This window comes from Dermacentor silvarum, chromosome 5 (assembly GCF_013339745.2).
Source record: "Dermacentor silvarum isolate Dsil-2018 chromosome 5, BIME_Dsil_1.4, whole genome shotgun sequence".
Taxonomy (NCBI): domain Eukaryota; kingdom Metazoa; phylum Arthropoda; class Arachnida; order Ixodida; family Ixodidae; genus Dermacentor; species Dermacentor silvarum.
Window position 1 is genome coordinate 186,754,474 of NC_051158.1, and position 5,925 is coordinate 186,760,398.

The window sequence follows — 5,925 nt, forward strand, 5'->3', positions numbered from 1 at the left end:
CGTCGGTGCTGCCAGACTGCACTCCGCGGCGATGATGGCCTGCAAGGACTCGTCGCGATGTGGTCAGCGAGCATGTCGCACAGGTTAGTGAAAGCAACACGCACGTCTCCGGATTATGTGAACAGGATCAGGAGGATCCACGGGTGACGAGAGAGGGCAGTCAGCGTCCTTGTGCAGACGTCCAGACTTGTACATGAAATAAAGAAAATTCCTGCAGCCGCAAAGCACAGCGAACCAGCCGTCTGTCGGGTCAGGAGGGAAGGACAGCCAGCAGAGGCATGGTGTTCTGTAATGACGAAAACGTGCGGACCCGTACAAATATGGGCGGAACTTGGCGCAGACCACATAAAGCCAAGCACCACGCTCGGTGAGAGGATTCCTCAGAGGTGAGAGCAGGCGGCTGGCGGTAAGATATTACGCACTCGGTACCATTCTGCTGCTGGCGGAGACACACGATGCCGTGGCCACTGGCGTCCAGTGTGGACTTCGGTCGGTGCAGATGGACAATGTGGGCAAGTATGGGAGGGGGGTCAGAAAGCCGATGAAAGCGGCGAACGCGTGGCCTGCTCCAGGCCCCATGAGAAAGGCGTGTTCTTCTTTGAAGATTGTCAAAGGGCGAGCAACGTCGGCAACGTTTTTGACGAACGGCGAAAGTAAGAACACAGGCCGAAGGAAACAGCGCACGTCAGAAGCAGAACGAGGCACAGGAAACTGCGAACGGCGCGAACTTTTCCGGATCTGGCTGTACACCGGTGCGTAACGAGATGTCCCAACACGGTAATTGACGGCGCCCGAATTGACATTTCGTAGAGTTCAGCTGAAGGTCGGTTTTCGGAAGACGCAAGAATTGCAGCAGTCACGTAAGGTGGCTGCTAACGGGGAGAAAAAACAATAACGTGTCAAAATAACAAAGACAGGTGGTCCATTTGTAGCCTCTCAGAAGAGAGTCATCATTCGTTCAAATGTCGCATAAGCCAAAGGGCATTACTTTGAATGATTATAAAACAATCAGGTGTATGAAGGCAGTCTTCTCGCGGTCCATTTCATCAACAGAAATCTGCCAGTAGCCGGATCGAAGATCAATGGACGAGAGTATGTAGCTCCGGGCAAGCAGTCCAAGGCGTCATCGATGCGTGGTAATGGGTAGCGTCCTTTCGCGGGATCTTGTTTAAATGGCGATAGTCGACGCAAAAACCAGGTACCATCCTTTTCTTCCAGGACGGGGAACTGGCAAAGCCCTAGGATAGAGCTGATGGTTCGATGACCCCTTTGCGGAGCATTTTGTCCATTCTGATGGATTATTCTACAGTTCAGCATGTGATAAACGATAGGGGACGCGACAATAGGATCATGTCTCCAGGTTGATACGGTGGTGAACAACAGATGTTTGGCCGTAAGGTTGGTCGCCCGAAATCAACGATGTCGCTGTACGATTCGAGCAGGAGACGGAGGGTCCTTGGATGAGCAGAGGTGAGGTCAGGTGCAATCATTTTGGCGAAGTCATCCATGAAAGAACCAGATCTGTGAGCTGCAATTGGTGCTAATATCACCACTCGGCATCATACTCTCAATGTCAAATTCGGACGTATAGAAACGCTGGCCAAGAAACATGCCGGCCGGAAGCACTTGAGGGCACATGCTGAAGTTCAGAAGCGGTTTAGAACGACGTCATTATTCGTAACGTGATCAGCGTATGCGGAACAGCAACGTTTCGGTTCAAAAACACATCGACGATGGGGCGAAAAGCATATTCAACGTCAGGAACCTGTGGCTGTGCGGTTCAAAGCGACGTAAGTGACTGCTCGGGTGACAGACGCACATCTTGAAGCGAGCACAGGCGCGGTGGCGGCGCGGTGCTCGGAGCATCGGCGAGTGAGGCAGTTCCAAGGAGGAGCCGGGTTGCGCAGTCGATGAGAGTATAATATGGTTGGATAAAAAGTCCAACCAAGGATAAGGTCGTGAGGGCAGTTGTCGATCACAGCTAAGAGAACAGAAGTAGGGCGGCCGGCTATATTAAACGTACCAGTATACATTCGAGAACAACCAGCACGCCACCGTCGGCCACACGAAGCACTTGTGCAGCTGCTGGGGTGAGGACCTTCTTTAAACGACTACGTAGGCAAGCACTCATCACAGATATGTGGGCCCAGTGTCGACGAGTGCTTGGACAGGACGCCGTCTACTTTGACGTCAATTATACTTCTCTTTGTGGGCAGACGGATTTGATGCAGTAGTGTCAATGCAGCACCACCTCCGAGGGCGCAGTTCTTAGTTTTCGAAGGAACGCGGTCGAACGCCAAAGTGTAGAAAGGCGACGTGGCTGCGGTGAACGGGAAGATGGCGACGTGTGTTGTGGTGAACGAGATGGTGTCCGCGATGCGATGGTGAACGACTGTTACACATGTTCATGGCAGAGTTGTCGGCACTGCTAGACTCGGCGGAGGGCGAAACACGGCGGGAATTTCCATCAAACACGTGTCAGGTTGGTCGGCGTGCGAGGGTGTTGAGGGCCACGAGTTGCGACAGTGATCGGGCGACATGACCCAATACGGCGACAGGTGAAAATATCGCTGGTCGTCCGCAGTTCTCCACAATCGGGTTGCGATATCGCGGAGAGAAGCGTCGCGGTGGATCAAACAGAGTAGAAGGGGTTCGTTGGCTCTGGGTTTGGGCGACAGCACAGAAAGAATGTAAACCATGCTTTCAAGTTCTGGCGAACGATGGCTGTGAACGAGAGGAAACTGAAGAGGGGTAGCCGTCAGGGCGACGCGAACAGAAAGCTGTGGGCGCCATCGCTTCACAGTCACGTCGACGATTCGCACCAAGTCCTCTGATGGCGACGCATGCTGCTGTGCGGGCTGATCTTCAAATGTCGACGTTGCGCAGTATTGCGAGTTCTGGCGAATGGTTGTAGGACGCGGCGGCTTTTGGCCTGCTCGAATTGTCGGAACTATTTAATTATAGCATCAACTGAAGAACAGCCTTTTGCACATGAGCAGATTAAAGGCGTCGTCAGCGATTCCCTTCAGCACGTGCCCCACCTTCTCAGCTTCAGTCATGTAGGTGATCGGCTTTACGACAAAGCGCCAGCACGTCCTGGATATACGAAAACAAGGATTCTGTGGGGGATTGGGCCACGGGAGGCGAGTTCCTGCTTTGCGGCAATCTTACGGCCGGCTGGTTGGCCAAACAACTCTTTTAACTTATCTTTGCATTGGTGCATGTTGTCAGCTCCTCTTCGTGGTTTCGCACAGACCTTTGCAGTGCCTCTTAGGTACAAACAACACGTTAGCTACATAAGCGTAGGGTCCCATCTGTTGACTCCACTCACGCGTTGTACATGGCCAGGCACTCTCAACGTCGGCGTCATCGGTCCAACAGAAAGTCCGGGATCTTTGGCTTGTACAACCACAGCGATGGGGACGGACGACGTAGCTGGCGATGGTGCCGTTGACGTTGGGGTGACAAGGACGTTGATCCGCGTGCTCACCGTCAGTCATGGTGGGGATGGGGGGCGACGCCCATGTGGAGCTCCGTTTCCAGCCTTGGTACCCCGCACCTCTCACCAATGTATTACGGGGATGTGGGAGGTATAGACTGGATGTATTTACAATATATGCACAAGTAGGGTTAGTGTGGTCAAGATAGCTGACCAGCAACAACACGCAGCAGCCGTTGTCTGTCGATTCTTCTTTTTATTCCTCCTATCCTTCCTGTAACAATATGATTCGCATAAATGCACGTTCTGGCGCGTGGCGTATAGCCGAGTGTTCCGGACGCTCGCTTTGGGACCGGAGGTACGCGGCCTCGAAACCCACCTCTTCAGAAAGTTTATTAATTTCTTTTTGGTAGTTCTTGATACGCACCACAAATACGGCTGGCTTAAACAGCTTCGCTGTTAAAAAGAGAAATTCGGCAGAGACATTTCAAAACTGCTTACGTGTGGCTATGCGAAAAGCGATATATTCCTTTGGTGCAGTTTGTACGTATATAACGGCGTTGCAGAACTAGTTCCTTTTGGGAGGAACGAGAGGAATGCCCCCATTCCGTTAAGGTTGGTGGAAACTGTAACGGTAACTCGTTATTTTTACAAAGGGACGGCAGGAGGGAACGGCGTTCCTTCTGTTAAACGTTCCACGGCACTAAACAGGCGCACCGACACACGCACGTATGCAGCACATCATGCAAGGCACAAAGAACTACCGCTTGTCTGTCGCGTGACTATGGTGAATTTTTTTTATTGCGATAGCAATATCTGGACACTCAAAAGCAGATTCTGCCGTCGGCGTCGCCGTCGCCGTCGGAGTCGCCGTCGCCGTCGCCGTCGCCGTCGCCGTGATGTTCCGTATGACGTCATTTGGAGAAGAAATCGTCGCCGCGAGCCGAACGCTGTATGTGCGAGTGAAAGGGGCGCGAGGGGCGCGTCTTTCACGGGGAAGTGAACGCACGGCGGAGAACAAACGCGCGTTCTGCGCCGTGCTCGCTTAAGGGCTGCAGAAGTAGGCGTCTCTGTTCTCCTTCACAATCACCATGTATGTAGAGCAAACGCGCCTTCTTCCAACGAGCGAGAGGCCGTGGGGGAGGGGAGGGAAGGGAGGCGACGTTTAGCTGCGGCACGCCCGTGCCTATTTATATGAGAGGCTCCGGCAACAGTCACCAACGCCGCACGCATTTTGATGCGAACAGCGGGCAAAACGCCGATGGCGTCGACAACAGTTCTGCGTGTTGTTGCTACCAAAGCCGCTCACCTTACTTCGTATGACATTGCTGTGTTGCTAATCGCATTCATTGCTTCCCCTTAGGGCGAAACTGTGACATTTTTTTTCGTGAGTTCTGCATTATATTTTATGCGATAGCAATCTATATGGACACTCAAAAGCAGATTTCTGCCGTCGGCGTCGCCGTCGCCGTCGCCGTGAGGTTCCGTATGACGTCATTGGAGATGAAATCGTCTTCGCCGCGCGCCGAACGCTGTATGTGCGAGTGAACGGGCGCGAGGGGCGGTCTTTCACGGGGAAGGTGAACGCACGGCGGAGAACAAACGCGCGTTCTGCGCACGTGCTCGCTTAAGGGCTGCAGAAGTAGGCGTCTCTTTTCTCCTTTACAATCACCATATATGTAGAGCAAACGCGCTTCTTCGGACGCGCGAGAGGCCGTGGGGGAGGGGGAGGGAAGGGAGGCGACGTTTGCTGCGGCACCAAGTGCCTATTTATATCAGAGGCTCCAGCAACAGTCCACCAACGCCGCAACGCATTTTGAGCTAACGCGGGCCAAAACGCCGATGGCGTCGACAACAGTTCTGCGTGTTGTTGCTACAAAGCCGCTCACCTTACTTCGTATGACATTGCTGTGTTGCTATCGCATTCATTTAATGACTAGCTTCAAGATTGCCACGTGACGCTCCCTTCTGTAGTTTCTTTCCGCCATGGCGGCCTGTCGGACACTAACATCGAGATGTAACTCTTGCCGAGTTCAAACAAGGGTCTTTACTAAATTAAGAACATCTATTCTGGACATTTCTTTTTCCGCTCATACTGCAATATTGGATCAGCATTCATTAAAAGCCTAAGTATTGTTTCTTTCTATGCGGTTTCTTGTGCAAACATTTAATGATATACTGCTGAGACACCTTGTACAATACATTGCACATTGCCTTCCACTTTTTTTTTTGCGAAATTCACTCGGAAGTGATTACGCAAAATATTCACTCTGGGTGTGAAGAACGGTGCATGTGTAACTACTGTAAAGAAGTGGTTTACTCATATTGTCATCCGCTTTCGAGAAATTTGACAATAAATTGGTCTAGACCTCTGTATCGTCCCACACGGCCGAAAGACTTCGAGGGTATGTCGAAGTCACCGAGATTTCGTGAAAATACCGGACGCGGCAGCAATATGGCATGTACTATACGTAGTTCCATCTTCA